The sequence below is a fragment of the Equus przewalskii genome, chromosome 15, assembly GCF_037783145.1.
Source record: "Equus przewalskii isolate Varuska chromosome 15, EquPr2, whole genome shotgun sequence".
In the NCBI taxonomy this organism is placed as follows: domain Eukaryota; kingdom Metazoa; phylum Chordata; class Mammalia; order Perissodactyla; family Equidae; genus Equus; species Equus przewalskii.
This window is the reverse complement of record NC_091845.1, coordinates 28,197,574-28,214,309: the sequence shown is the minus strand read 5'-3', so window position 1 is coordinate 28,214,309 and position 16,736 is coordinate 28,197,574. Positions and strand designations below refer to the sequence as shown.

The 16,736-nt window shown below is 38.0% G+C and overlaps 1 long non-coding RNA gene across 1 annotated transcript in view; it reads right to left on the bottom strand.

Annotated features, from left to right (window-relative positions):
- Positions 1-16,736, bottom strand: part of LOC139076143 (uncharacterized) — a 26,578-nt gene that overhangs the window by 7,562 nt on the left and 2,280 nt on the right. The window contains exon 2 of the long non-coding RNA XR_011527436.1: positions 1,586-1,634. This is a non-coding gene — a long non-coding RNA (uncharacterized lncRNA). The remainder of the gene's footprint in view (positions 1-1,585; positions 1,635-16,736) is intronic.

Genomic DNA, 16,736 nt, shown 5'->3' with positions numbered 1-16,736 from the left:
CAGGTTACAACTATTTTTGGAAAAATTACCCCTGGTTGAAAACTGAAAAGTGGATAAAAAGAACCCCCACAACAAGGGTCAGTCCTGACTAAGGCAGAAGAGGCAGAAATTCCTGGTGGGGAGGAAAACAGCCACCTTTGAGAGAAGCGGAGCTTCTCAGCTGGCCAGCCAGGAGCCACCCTAAGGTACGCAGCCCTCCCTGGAGGAGTGAGGTCCAGAGTGGGGGCTGACACTGCTATAAGCATCCTTCAGACTCAGCCCAAGTGGGACGGGGGTCTTACCGTCTGGCTTTGCTGGCTATTAACTGCAGCAAGGATACCCCCAGAGAAGCTATCAGCCGAAAGCCGAAAAGACTCGGGTCTTAAAGAGCCCACGAACAAACTCACTCATTGCAGCAACGTAAAATCACCAGAGAGAAGGCTGACAATCCTTTGGTGAAACGAGACTCACCTGGTGGGCTCTGGGGGCATCTTGGTGAGAGGAGAGACCTCTCCGGAGACTGAGACTTTGGTGGGGGCCATTGTTCTGACCTGGTCCAGGCATGCTGACACAGACCCCTGTCAACGCCATTGAAGTTCATCCTTTGGCCTGTTAGCCCAGGGGTCTGCCACGCCCACTAGAGCACAGATTTAATCCAGTTAAGCCAGGGCAGGCAATCCGCCCTAGGGACTGGCCCCACCTAACAGCAAGCCCTCAGGCTACTTTTCAGCCTGCACTGACTGGGTGCCTTGATCCCCTACAGGCAGGCAAGGGTGTCTACCTCTGTGGGGCAGGGCCTGTGTGAGGACCAGGTGAACTGTAGGGGGCAGTGGTGGAGAGGTGGGGGCATCTGCAGTGTGGCGTCGGGGTATGCTCCAGGGGGTTGAGAAGTGTGCACAGACCAGGACTGTGTTGATGGTGTGTGTGGTCCTATGAGGGGTGAGGCTTTTCAGCGGCAGAAGACCTGTGCTTCACAAATAGGCACAAAAAGGATCAGGCCCACCTTCCAAAGCCTGAATCAATTGAGTGCTCCTGTGCCTAGGGCCAGCCCCACTCAGCTGCATTCCTAACAGAACTGACAACAGCCTTGTAGGCCTGAGGCCTATAGCAACTGTAAGCCCCTGAGCCTAGCAACCAGCTACACTGGGTATCAACCCAATTAAGAGGAAAACTGCAATAAGAGCGTGCTGATAGACTGTGTAGCCAATGGTGCTGAGGTTCCCCAAAACGGATTTACAAACAGCTGGCCAGGGAAGGAAAGACTAGACTCCCTGGGTACCTGCAGTGGGATCAACCCTGCCACAGCAGAAGGACACAAGTAGCCCACAAAGGGGTCACTCCTGGATCTTCTGGACTGGTGACAAGTGGGAAGCACACTGCTGGGCCTCATAAGGCATCTCATACATAAGGCCACTTCTCCAAGATCAGGAGACATAGCCAACTCACCTAACACATAGAAATGATAACAGAGAAAGAGGCATAATGAGGAGACAAAGGAATACTTTCCAAGCAAGGGAACAGGACAAAACCTCAAAAAAGGACTAAATGAAACAGAAACAAGCAACCTATTCAACAAAGAGTTCAAACACAATATGAGGATACTCACAGATATTGGGAGAAGAATGGATGAACACAGTGAGCTCATCAGCAAAGAACTGGAAGATATAAAAAAAAAAGAACAATCAGAAATGAAGAATACAATACTGGAAATGAAAACTTCACTAGAGGGACTCAATAGCAGAGTAGAGGATGCAGAAGAACGGATCAGCGAGCTAGATGAAAGACTAGAGGAAATCACCCAAGCAGAACAGAAAAATAAAAAAGAATTAGACAGAATGAGAACAGTCTAAGGGAACTCTGGGACAATATCAAGCATGCTAACATTCAGATTATAGATGTCCCAGAAGGAGAAGAGAGAGACAAAGGGGCAGAAAATTTATTCGAGGAAATACTAGATGAAAATTTTCCTAATCTGAGGAAGGAAACAGACATCCCAGTTCAAGAAGCACAGAGAGCTCCAAACAAGATAAGCCCAAAGAGGCCCACACCAAGGCATATTATAACTAAAATGTCCAAAATTAAAGATAAAGAGAGAATGCTAAAAGCAGCAAGAGAAAGGCCACAAATGACATACAAAGGGAAGCCCATCAGGCTATCAGCAGACTTCTCAACCTAGACCCTACAGGTGAGAAGAGAACGGCACAATGTATTTAAAGTGCTAAAAGGAAAAAACCTACAGCCAAGAATACTCTATCCATCAAGGCTGTCATTCAGAATGGAAGGAGAGATAAAGAGCTTCCCAGACAAGCAAAAATTAAAGGAGTTTATCACCAAGAAACCAGTTCTACAAGAAATGCTGAAGGGACTTATGTAAGTGGGAAAGCAATGACCACAATAGAGATTTAAAAAAAAATTATCAAAAAAACAACAAAAAAACAGGCAATAAAATCACTTGTAAGGTAAAAATATAGTAAAGGTAGCAGATCAACTACCTGTGAAGATAATATGAAGGCTAAAAGACAAATGTACTAAAATTACCTCTTTCAATGATAAGAGGGTAATGGATAGACACACACTAAACAAGAGACTATATATGATTTGAAAAACGTAAAATGTGGGAGGAGGGGAGTGAAAAAGTAGAACTTTTAGAAAGAGATCAAGCTAAAGAGTCTATCAACTCAATATAGACTGTTGTATACATAGAATATTAAATAGGATCCTTATGGTAATCACAAATCAGAAACCTATAATAAGTAAGCAAAAAAGTAAGACAAAAGAAATCAAACATATTACTAAAGGTAGCCATCAAACCAGAAGGGAAGACAGCAAGAGAAAAAGAAAGGAACAGAGAAGAACTACTAAAACACCCAGAAAAAAAAAGTAACGAAATGGAAATAAATACATATTTATTAATAGCTACTTTAAACATCAATGGACTAAATGCTCCAATCCAATGCCATAGGGTGGCCAACTGGATAAAAAAACAAGACCCATGTATATGCTGCATACAAGAGACACACTTCAGACCTAAAGACACCCACAAACTGAAAGTGAAAGGATAGAAAAAGATATTCCATGTAAATGGCAAAGAAAAGAAAGCAGGGGTAGCAATACTTATATCAGACAAGACAGACTTTAAAACAACAACTGTAACAAGAGACAAAGATGAGCACCACATAATGATAAAGGGAAGAATCCAACAAGAATATATAACACTTGTAAATATCTATGCACACAACATAGGAGCACTTACATATATACAGCAATTATTAACAGACATAAAAGGAGAAATAGACAGTTAACACGATAATAGTAGGGGACTTGAACACTCCACTTACACCAATAGATAGATCATCCAAACAGAAGATCAATAAGGAAACACTGGCCTTAAAGGACACATTAGACCAGATGGACTTAGTAGATATATACAGAACATTCCATCCAAAAACCAAAGAATACACATTCTTTTCAAATGCACATGGAACATTCTCCAGGATTGATCATATATTAGGCCACAAAACAAGTCTCAATAAATTTAAGAAGATCGAAATAATACCACGTGTCTTTTCTGACCACAAGGTATGAAACTAGAAATCAACTACAGGAAGAAGACCAGAAAAGCCACAAAAATGTGGGGCTGGCCTGGTGGCGCAGTGGTTAAGTGCACGTTTTGCTTCTTGGTGGCCCGGGGTTCACCGGTTCGGATCCCGGGTGCGGGCATGGCACCGCTTGGCATGCCATGCTGTGGGAGGCGTCCCTCATATAAAGTAGAGGAAGATGGGCACAGATGTTAGCTCAGGGCCATGCTTCCTCAGCAAAAAGAGGAGGACTGGCAGTAGTTAGCTCGGGGCTAATGTTCCTCAAAAAAGAAAAATGTGGAGATAAAACAAAATGCTACTGAACAGCGATTGGGTCAATGAAGAAATCAAAGGAGAAATCAAAAAATTCCTAGAGACAAACGAAAATGAAAATACAACATGCCAAAATCTGTGGGATACAGCCAAAGCAGTTCTAAGAGGGAAGTTTATAGTAATTCAGGCCTACCTCAACAAAGAAGAAAAATCCCAAATAGACAATCTAAAAGCACATCTAAAGGTACTGGAAAAAGAACAACAAACAAAGCCCAAAATCAACAGAAGGAAGGAAATAATAAAAATCAGAGCAGAGGGGCTGGCCCCGTGGCCGAGTGGTTAAGTTCGCGCGCTCCGCTGCAGGCGGCCCAGTGTTTCGTTGGTTCGAATCCTGGGCGCGGACATGGCACTGCTCATCAAACCACGATGAGGCAGCGTCCCACATGCCACAACTAGAAGGACCCACAACGAAGAATATACAACTATGTACCAGGGGGCTTTGGGGAGAAAAAGGAAAAAATAAAAAATCTTTAAAAAAAAAAAAAAAATCAGAGCAGAAATAAATGAAATAGAGACTAAAAAAACAATAGAAAAAATTAATGAAACCAAGAGCTGGTTCTTTGAAAGATAAACAAAACTGACAAACCCTTAGCTAGACTCACCAAGGGAAAAAGAGAGAAGACTCAAATAAATAAAATCAGAAATGAAAGAGGATAGATTACAATGGACACCTCAGAAATACAAAAGATAATAAGAGAATACTATGAAAAGCCATATTGGCAACAAATTGGATAATCTGGAAGAAATGGATAAATTCTTAGAGACATACAACCTTCCAAAACTGGACCAAGAAGAAGTAGAAAATTTGAATAGACCAATCACCAGTAAGGAGATCGAAACAGCAATGAAAAACCTCCCAAAAAATAAAAGTCCAGGACCAGATGGCTTCCCTGGTGAATTCTACCAAACACTGAAAGAAGACTTAATACCTATCCTTCTCAAACTCTTCCAAAAAATTGAAGAGGAGGGGAGGCTTCCTAACTCCTTCTACAAAGTCAACATTATCCTGATACTGAAACCAGACAAGGACAACAACAAAAAAGAAAATTACAGGCCAATATCACTGATGAACATCAATGCAAAAATCCTCAACAAAATACTAGCAAATTGAACACAACAATACGTTAAAAAGATCATACATCATGATCAAGTGGTTTCATTCCAGGGATGCAGGGATGGTTCAACATCTGAAAATCTATCAATGTGATATACCACATTAACAAAATGAAGAATAAAAATCACATGATCATCTCAATAGATACAGAGAAAACATTAAGATACCACATCCGTTTATGATAAAAACTCTAAATAAAATGGGTATAGAAGGAAAATACCTCAACATAATAATGGCCATATATGACAAACCCACAGCAAATATCATTCTCAATGGAGAAAAACTGAAAGCTATCCCTCTAAGAACAGGAACCAGACAAGGATGCCCACTGTCACCACTTTTATTTAACATAGTATTGAAAGTCCCAGCCAGAGCAATCAGGCAAGAAAAGGAAATAAAAGGGATCCACATTGGAAAAGAAGAAGTGAAACTGTCACTCTTTGCAGATGACATGATTTTATATCTAGAAAACCCTAAAGATTCCACTAAAAAACTTTTAGAAACAATAAAGGAATACAGTCAAGTCACAGGATACAAAATCAATGTACAAAAATCAGTTATGTTTCTATACACTAACAACAAAGTAGCAGAAAGAGAAATTAAGAATACAATCCAATTTACAATTGCAACAAAAAGAATAAAATACCTAGGAAGAAACTTAACTAAAGAGGTGAAAGGTCTGTACACCAAAAACTATAAAACATTGTTGAAAGAAATCAAAGACGACACAGAGAAATGGAAAGATATTCCATGCTCTTGGAATGGAAGAATTAACATTGTTAAAATGTCCATACTTCCTAAAGCAATCTATAGATTCAACGCAATCCCTATCAAAGTTCCAACAACATTTTTTACAGAAATAGAACAAAGAATCCTAAAATTTATATGGAACAACAAAAGACCCCGAATAGCCAAAGGATTCCTGAGAAAAAACAACAAAGCTGGAGGTATCACACTCCCTGATTTCAAATATACTACAAAGCCATAGTAACCAAAACAGCATGGTACTGGCACAAAAACAGACACAGATCAATGGAACAGAATCACGAGCCCAGAAGTAAACCCACACATTTATGGACAGCTAATATTCAACAAGAGAGCCAAGAGTATACAATGGAGAAAGGAGAGTTTCTTCAATAAATGGTGTTGGGAAAACTGGACAGCCACATCCAAAAGGATGAAAGTAGACCATTCCCTTACACCATGCACAAAAATCAACTCAAAATGGATTAAAGACTTGAAGACCCGAAACCATGAAACTTCTAGAAGAAAACATAGCAGTACACTCTTTGACATCGGTCTTAGCAGCATATTTTCAAGTACCATGTCTGACCAGGTGAGGAAAATAAAAGAAAAAATGAACAAATGGGACTACATCAAACTAAAAAGCTTCTGCACAGCAAAGGAAACCATCAACAAAACGAAAGGACAACCTAACAATTGGGAGAAGATATTTGCAAACCATATATCAGATAAGGGGTTAAAATCCAAAATATACAAAGAACTCATACAGCTCAACAACAAAAAAACCAACAATCCAATTAAAAAATGGGCAAAGGATCTGAACAGAAATTTCTCCAAAGAAGATACACAGATGGCCAACAGGCATATGAAAAGATGTTCAACATCATTAGCTATCAGGGAAATGCAAATCAAAACTACAATGAGGTATCACCTCACTTTGGTCAGAACGGCTATAATTAACAAGACAGGAAACAACAAATGTTGGAGATGTGGAGAGAAGGGAACCCTTGCACACTGCTGGTGGGAGTGCAAACTGGTGCAACCACAATGGAAAGCAGTATGGATTATCCTCAGAAAATTAAGAATCAATCTACCATATGATCCAGCTATCCCACTGCTGGGTATTTATCCAAAGAACTTGAGAATGCAAAGGCATAAAGATACTTGCACCCCTATGTTCCTTGCAGCATTATACACAACAGCCAAGACTTGGAAGCAACCTAGGTGCCCATGAAGGGATGAATGGATAAAGAAGATGTCGTATATATACACAATGGACTACTACTCAGCCATAAGAAATGATGAAATCTGGCCATTTGTGACAACATGGATGGACCTTGAGGGTATTATGCTGAGTGAAATAAGTCAGAGGGAGAAAGTCAAATACCATATGATCTCACTCATAAGTATACGATAAAAACAACAACAAACAAACACATAGCATTGGAGACTGGATTGGTGGTTACCATAGGGGAAGGGGGGAGGACAAAAGGGGTGCTTAGGCTCACATGTGAGGGGATGGACCTTAATTAGTTTTTGGATGATGAACATGATGTAATCTACACAGAATTCGAAATATATTATGATGTATATCTGAAAGCTATATAATGTTATAATCCAATGTTACCGCAATTAAAAAAAGAAAGAAAAAAAAACACTACAGAGAATCCAAGTGCTGTGGGCAATATCAAACAATTTAACACATATATAATTGGAATTCCAGAAGGAATTAAAAGATGGAGGCAGAAAAAATATTTGAGGAAACAATGGCCTAGATTTTCCAATATCAGTGATGCCAAACCACAGATCTAAATGGCTTAGAAAACACCAAGCAAGATGAATAATAGAAAAAAAAAAACCAGCGAGGGGTGGTTAAGTTTGCATGCTCTACTTCAGTGGCCCAGGGTTCACAGGTTTGGGTCCCAGGTGTGGACCTAGCACAGCTCGTCAAGCCACACTGTGGCAGCATCCCACAAAAAATAGAGGAAGATTGGCACAGATGTTAACTCAGTGACAATCTTCCTCAAGCAAAAAGAGGAAGATTGGCAAAAGATGTTAGCTCAGGGCCAATCTTCCTCACATACACACACAAAAAGTCACACCTAGGCATATAATATTCTAACTGCTGAAAACCAAAGTTAAAAAAGAAGATAGAGTGACATACCTAAAGTGTTGAAAGAAAAAACCTGTTGACCCAGAATTCTATATCCAGTAAATAGGTTATCTTCCAAAATGATCTATGAAAATGGGTAAAACATATTTTCTATTTAGAGCCATACTCTTACAAGCTATTTTTTTTAAAGGCATGCTTTTCTGCTTCTTTTTTTTTTTTTGGTGAGGGGGTGAGGAAGATTGGCCCTGAGCTAACAGCTGTTGCCAATCTTCCTTTTTTTTTTCTCCCCAAAACCCTAGCATGTTGCTGTATACGCTAGTCGTAGGTGCTTCTAGTTCTATGTGGGACTCCACCTCAGCATGGCTTGACAAGTGGTGCTAGGTCCGTGCCCAGGATTCAAACTGGCGAACCCTGGGCTGCCAAAGCGGAGTGTGTGAACTTAACTACTACACCACCAGGCCAGCCCCTTACAAGCTATTTTTGTTTTCAAAATGGAAGTCAACACTTAGTGAAGGTATGTTTTCCTGGTGATGTTCCACAGATATGACTGAATGACAGCCAAATTAGTGGTTGTTAATGTATTTGTTTAGGGAAAAGCTTAGGAGACTAGGACAATCCCTATGTAAAATTACTGAGTAAAAACTGAGCTAAAACTAGCAGAGGGAATGCTATCATATTACCATACTTATCTTTTGCCATTAAGATAAGATTATATTGCTTTGTGAAAGAGCCCAATAGACCATAGACAACTACACTCAGACTCACGTCCACATCATGTGGCAAGAGAAATAGAAATCAAAAAGGCAAGATTAAATCTGTTATTAGAGAATAACCAGTGTATCTTCCAAAAAAACACTTTGGCAGAGTCCAAAGAAATCAAAGTACACTGTTGAATTTGCATCATGTAAACTATGTATAAGCCACATGAGCTATGGAGCAAAGGGACAAAAGAGATTTTGCGTGTGTGTGTCAGGAAGATTGGCCCTGAACTAAGATCTGTTGCCAACCTTCCTCTTTTTGATTGAGGAGGACTGTCGCTGAGCTAACATCTTCCACTATTTTGACAATCTTCCACTATTTTGTATGTGGGATGCTGCCACAGCATGGCTTGATGAGCAGTGTGTAGGTCCATGCCCAGGATCTGAACCCACAAACCCTGGGCTGCCCAAGTGGAGCGCGTGAACTTAACCACTACGCCACTGGGCCAGCCCCTAAAAACATTTTTTAACTAACTTTAGATTATTTACTTATCATTGACTTTTAATACTTAATTTTTGTAAGTTTCAAAATGAAAAATGAATACTCAGTTCTTTTGAGTCTAAAAAGCATGGGAAAATGAGTTCACAAAGCCTAATAAAAAATGTAAAGCTAAGGATACTATTATAAGACTTATTGTCAAAAATTTACCTTTATTTGCATGTTAAATAAATGTATATATCTTTATTCACATGCTAAATAAGCATAGAATTTATCAGTCTTTTCAGCTCATGTTATTTCAGAGATGAGAGAAAATATGATCTTTGGAATGATATAAACTGGACATTCATAGAACAAACCAGAACTAAAATACACCAGAGTCTTGCTATCAAGGAAACTGAGTCCATGAGACAGAACCATGTTCTAAGTTAAACAATTTATAATAAGATTTTGGGGGGGGGGGGCGGTTTGTGAGGAAGATTGGCCCTGAGCTAACATCTAGGTCAATCTTTCTCTATTGTGTATGGGGGACGCTGCCACAGCATGGCTTGATGAGTGGTGTGTAGGTCTGCACCCAGGATCCAAAACTGCAAACCCCAGGCTGCAAAGCAGGGTGCACAAACTTAACCACTATGCCACTGGGTCAGCCCTATAATAAGGTTTTTACCACACATAACAAGACTGTGTGATACTCATGCTGCTCAAAATGCTGCTCAAAAATGAAAATCTTGCATTTCACAGTGTCTATCAATTCTGAAACACTTTCATATGCATCATTTCATTTGGCCCTCACAAGTATCCTGTGAAGTAGAGAAAGAAGGTAATATTTTCCCTTTCTTGCCAATGATGAAACTGAGCTCTTAAGTAGGAAATTCAGAGCTAGAATCCATGTGTTCTAATTCATTGCCATTTCATCACAGTGCCTCCCTAGCAAACATGAGTACAAGGTTCCAGTGCGTTTCAGTTGTAAAGCACAAACTTCTTAGGTTTATTCACAGCATTAACTGGGTTAAAGTTTTTATCATGTCTCGGATAGGAAGAGGAGTTTACTACTTTTATATTTCTTTTTCTACACAAGCTATGTGTAAAGATGGTCTACTCTTAGTCAAGGCGGAAATTTTATATGGATATATTTATGTATATCAAAGTTGGCAAAGAAACAAATTTATATAAAATAAACTTTTTTCCACAGAGCTTCCCACCAAGTCACATAAGTACTCTCAACAGACTATATTCAAACTATCAATGAAAACAAAATGGTGATGTTAAGAGGAATTTGAAAGCATTCACAGCTGTCAGAAATTCATTTGAACCATAAAATTATATAGCTTTGGGAAATAAATATTATTTTGCATATGTGAAATAAATGAATGCTCCATTGTCGTACTCCTAAATCATCTTTTTCAGAAAACTTGATAAACAGATAAAAAGTTTAAGGAAAAAACAAAATTATAACAAAAACTACTCAAGAAAATCTTGATTTCAACAATGCTGACTTTATAATTTAACATATTTTCTATATCGTGTCTACCGTGAATTAGTTCTCTACTAAGAACTCATAAACACCAAGGATATACAAAACAAAGAAAATACTACATAACTAATTATTTAATCTTATTTCTCTGACTCCTAAGTTATATGACAGCAACTCACAGTATTATTATGAAACATCCTCAGGATTTTATTGTGACCTATAAATGCTAACATTACAGTGTAGATTCAGAAAGGATAACTTTCCAGCAGATTTTATATTATGATGGTAGTCCACACGCAAAACCACACCGTGAATGTTGTAAGTTATTTGTGTGAATGTAGTTCTGCAAAGCATGTTTAACATACCATTTTTTAATTTTATCATACAATCTGGAAAGTCAAATTTAAAAAACTGAAAAAAAGCTATTGGGGTCATGGGCTACGATGGGCAAATAAATCAAACGTACAGCACTGAAACACCTGAGTCACAACTTGGAGCATCTTCCTAACTTTGCCTCTGCAGCCCTTTCTACACTTGAGTTCTCTCTTCTCCACTCAGTACCACAGAGGCTACCTAGATCTTATTTATTTACTTATTTCAAATTCTGTTCTGCAGAATAGGACCAGGTGTTGCTCTAGGTATTAAGGAGAGAGCAGTCAGCAAGACAGACAAGGTTCCTGCCTCATGAAATTTATATTCTAGTGGGAGAGAAAGACAACAAGTAAGCAAATACATCAGATATATACATATATATATGTATATATATATGTATATGTATATACACATATGCAAATATATATCAGGTAGAGGTTCAGTACTATAAGAAATTAAAGTAAGGTAAGAGGACAGAAAATGATGGTGAAGGATTATTTTTGAGAAAGTGGGCAAGAAAGGACTCTCTCAGGGAGTGACATGTGAAGAACATATAAAGCTCTGTGGAAGACATTCCGGGCAGGGAGAACGCCAGTTGCAAAAGTTCTTGAGATGGGCCTGAGCTTGGTGTGGGGCAGCAAGATCAGAGCCAACAAGAGGGAACCCCGGGAAGAGATGAGTTCAGGGGGAAGAAGTGCCTGATCAAGCAGGGCTTGTAGACCATGTGAAGGAGCGTAGATTGTACTCTAAGGGCAAGAGAAATCCACCGCATGGTTTGAGAAGGGAAGTTACAAGTTCTGATTTATGTTTTGGAAACAATCACTCTGTAGAGAAGAAAAAAAATCTAATGAAGAGGCTATCATACATTTCTGTAGTAGTACTTGCATTTTGGAACCCAAAGTAGGTGGCACATGGTACCTATAAGCAAAGTACTCTAAAAATTTAACTTAAGGTTATTCTTTGAGAATGAAATTAGGAAAGATCAAAATGCAAAGGATGGGAGCAGATATCCGTAGATATTACTCAAGAGACTGATGGTGGATACGAAATTGAAGACTTTTAGAAAGACCTCGGAATCTAATTTAAGATAACCAAAGTGTAACTTCAAAGCAGTATGACTGGACTGAAACCATAACTAAAAGATCAAAATCAATCAATTTTATAATATAGGTTATAAACAAATAATGAGCTAAAAAAATGAGAGTGGTATACATTGAAGGTTGCACACCACCAGTCTGCTGGTATATTTTATTTTTGTGCTTTTATTTTTTTATTTGAATTGGTTGCTAATGCTGAAAAATCAGATTTCATGTGAAAATCCAAATTTCTGTCTTCACCTGAAAAATCAGAAGCTCTGTCAACTTATACGTGTTCACACAAGGCAATAATCTGTTAGAGATGAGCAGCAAGTACATTAATCATTATAAAATTCTAGCGGAAACTTTTTTAAAATAAATGGATAAGTTCTTTTACTTTAGTTTTTTAGTAACATGGGACTGTTTTTATATTGCTTAAAAAAAACAAGAAACAAAGCATTTACCCTGTTTCCAACTTAAATATATTCAACAAGCATTTATCAAGAACCAATCATGAACCAACACTTGTTACTAGGAATTTGGAGTCTAACGAAATAACTCCAAGGGCACAGGCACTCTCAAGAAATGTGATCATATTTCTTGAGAGTCTATTGAACATTTATTCTACCAACTCAAAAGGCAAATGCTAATTCCAGAATCTGAGGTATTCAAGGTCTAGCTTCCAGTGGGCTGCCCTGAAGCCCCACACTTGGCGGCTGAGTGGCACAACAACTTCACCCGTGCCTCCCTCAGTGCAAGGCCCCAAGGTTTTAGATCTCTATGGCCTGGGTGCTCAGATGCAGGCCCTGTGTCCTGGGCACCTGCTGCTGCTGCCTATGCCATAATCCACTGTTTGGAAATAGACTCAGGGCATAAATTGCTAAATACAAGAAATGAAAGTCAATCAAATAAGTCCTCTCAAAAGGATTTAGTTATTTCATAGAAAATTTGTAATAAAAAATTTTTTTAAAGCTATCACATCATTTCCTTTTCTAAGCCACCTGACAAATCAGATAAGACTAATTAGGTCTACTTTTCCTTCTATTTGCTAGATTCCATATCAACATACAGTAATCATAAACCAGAGATAACTGCACTCTACAAGTCTACAGAAAGATAATCTACTCAAAGAGCTGAGACCACGAGATTAGAAGAAATTATGATCTAACAAGCTTCTCCCTTCCCTTGTAAACAATGTCAGAAACATAATTTTAGTACCACTAAAAGCAACAAGCTGACATTGTGAATTAAATACTTACATGTAAAAATATATTTTCAAATGCACAGAAAAATAAAGTAAAAGCGATTTCCAATGTACATGCATGGATACCTATGCCAGATTTTGGAGTGGACTTTTATGGAAAACATTTCTTCATGAAAATAGGCTTTGCTTATATCTAAAAATGTCAAGACATTAAATATGTAATGGAGTTCTCAATGGCATATGCTTAGAATTGATATTGGCAAATAATTGTATATAAAAAGAAAATACACTGAATTAAATGTTAGTAAAAATGACAAAATAAAATATAGGCAATATAAACCATTGCACAGGTATATGCCACACTACCAGCTGAAAAAAATTTTGCAATTACAGGCCTACACTATTTATTTCACTTGTGTGTAATTACATTTTATACATGTTTGTTTAGTAATATCAATCCAAGACATCATTTTGAGAATATAATTAACTGGCTGGTAGAACAGAATTTGTGTGTTTTTACTATTTTTGTATTTCTGTATTTCAGACAAGTTGGTTTTTGTTAGTTGTGTTTAACTGCCATCTAGAGTTAAAATGAATCCATTTCTTTTCTCCTCCACTACTCTTGTTCAAAATTTTAGGCATATAAGCCAACATGTTCTTCAGACAACAAAATTGTAAAAGGATAACTTTATCCGTTTTTTCAAAGTATTACTAACATTCCCACCTGCTGAAAATATTTGAAGTTGACTAAAAAGTGAGACTCACATTTAATCTAATTAAAACACAATTCTTGAATGTACAAACAAGCCAGTGAGCAACCTAATACACATTTGGACTTGGGGAAATACATTAAAAACTTAAAGCAAACTAATCTGCAGTCTATCTCTATAGCCTCCTATTAGTATTTTTTTCAGAACCCAAGAAAAGCAGACCCAAATATAAATCTATTCAGGAATTATTTCTTTCTTTACCTCTGAAAAATATGATTATGAAAACTACCCAAATCCCAAGTGTATCTTTAATCAAAGTTTTGTTGTTGCTGGTGGTTTTTTTTTTTTTTTTTTGGTGAGGAAGATTCACCCTGAGCTAACAGCTGTGCCAGTCTTCCACTATTTTGTATGTAGCTCACCACCACAGCATGGCTTGACAAGGAGTGTAGGTCGGTGACCAAGATGCAAACCCATGAACCCAGACTGCCAAAGCGGAGTGTGCTGGACTTAACCACTATGCCACGGGGCCAACTCCTAATCAAAGTGTTTAATATTCTTATATTAAAAGTGTTATTCATATCCAAATTTGAGGGGAAGGTTTATAAGACTAAATCCTCAGTACAATCACTCAGCTTTCAATTTAACAAAGTCATTACTGAAAAGCAATACCAACGGCATATTTAAGAGAAAAATACAATGTTTACCAAGTGCTCAAGTATGCATTTAAGAAGGTTCTTAATTGTTTGCTCAGTAACGAACTAATGATAAAGTTGTTTCAGGATTATAAAAGCAAAAAGGAAAACAAACATGGAGAAACTAAAGAAACAGGCAGGAAGGCTATGAAAGAGAAAATTCCTAATTTAAGAAAAGAAAAGCCTGAGGTAAAGAGTTACAGTGAGTCTAGCGAGTGAGCTGAAATCTACTGGGAAATCAAGGAGACAGGATTGCCAAAAAAAAAAGCCTTTAATAATTATACACAGCTGGAAGAGTGTCAGCTTAAGACAAAAGGATGTGTGAGCTTTAGGTTACTGAAATTTGGGAAGTAAAAAGTATATATATTTACTGTGTATACAACATACAAATGATTTGCTAAGAATTATTGTGTGTGCCTTCAAATTTGATTGAATTGAAATTCAATGTTTTCTCAAGTGAATTTTAGAACTAGTGAAGTTTTTAATTTGCTCATCCAAGAAGGAAAAGGCATACGCAAATTCTCACTGGAAATCTCTAGGATGGAACATAGTTTTATCAGCACGACCTTGTTCTCTCAGCCAAGAAAGTCTACAATGGAGGCACCAGCTGTGATAACGATTTCTCTATTGCAGAGTTTTATCTGATTGGACATAGACTTATAGCTGATTCATTGACAAAAGATCCTAAAGAGGTATCTGGTTATAAATTCTCTCTAGTCAAAATCCATCAAGAGCAATTTAAAGCATTTCAGATATATTTTGAGTATAGAATGTTTTTTCCATAGTAAAATGAACAGTCTACAACTATGGAAAAAGGTAAAACTCTAATATTTTATTTCAAAGTGAAGAAAAGTAAAAATATAGGCATTTGGACCCACTTTACCAAATTTCACCTGAGATTTCCTGAAACAGGAAGAGAAACTAACTCTATTTCAAGCATGAGTTCTTTATTTTCTTAGTATTTGTCTACCAAGAATAAACCCAAAGGAAGTCTAAAAAGATTGCTTCTATATAAACTAAAACAGAACTTACTGTTAGTAACGTGGAGTCTTTGAAAAAGTCAAGGATTCTCCAGTTCCTTTAATTATTTCTTACTCTTTTAAGCTTGTTCTTCCTTTTTCATCCTTAAGCCTTCCTTTTCTGTCCTCAATTCTATTCTGTACTTACCAGTCTCACCTTCTCTCATACCTCCTTCTCTTTTTGTAAGGAAGACTGGCCCTGAGCTAACATCCGTTGTCAATCTTCCTCTTTTTCTTGAAGAAGATTGTCTCTAAGCTAATATCTGTGCCAATCTTTCTCTATTTTGTATGTGGGACGCTGCCACAGCATGGCTTGATGAGCGGTGTGTAGGTCTATGCCCAGGATCTGAACCTGTGAACCCCGGGACGGTGAAGCAGAGTGCCTGAACTTAAGCACTACATCACCAGGCCAGCCCCTGTACTCTTTATTACTATCAAGACTCTATTTGCAAACTCTCTGCCACCAGAAATGAAATCTTCAAAATTGGGGAAAATAAGGAGAACACCTTCATTTCAATGCTTCCTTTCTACTGGCCCTCACCCCAGATGTATTCTCTTGCACACACTTCTGTGCTTGCTGCCTTTTCCACTTAGAAACTTCACCCCCACTGTCCTACCACCTGATACACCCAATGACAAAAACAGACCTCCAAATCCCAATGAGTTTTCAAATTTCACCTCCATCTTCCAAAATGCCATCTAGACCATTCCAGCTCACAATGCTCTTGCCTTTCTTCTCTAGAACCCTCATAATCTGCATGATACTTTTTATTACACATTCTCAATATAACATACAAAATTACTTGGACTACTAAAATCAAACAAGCTGGAGTTCATTTATCAGCAGTGTGCTCTTAAGCAAGTCATTTCTCTAAGCCTCAGTTTTTTCAATCACAAAAATGGGGATAGTAAGAGTTTAGCACCCTTGCTCATAGGGTTGTTATAATGATTAGACGAAATAATTCATGCAAAGCGCCTAGTACAGAATGAGCACTCGATAAATACTAATTATTTTTATGTTGTCAGCTGTCATGGTGCTGCTTTTTATATATCTTAAGAGACCAGCCAGATTCTAGGCCCTTGAGGGCAGAGATTACATCTTAGAGATGTTTAATAAACACACCTTTAGAG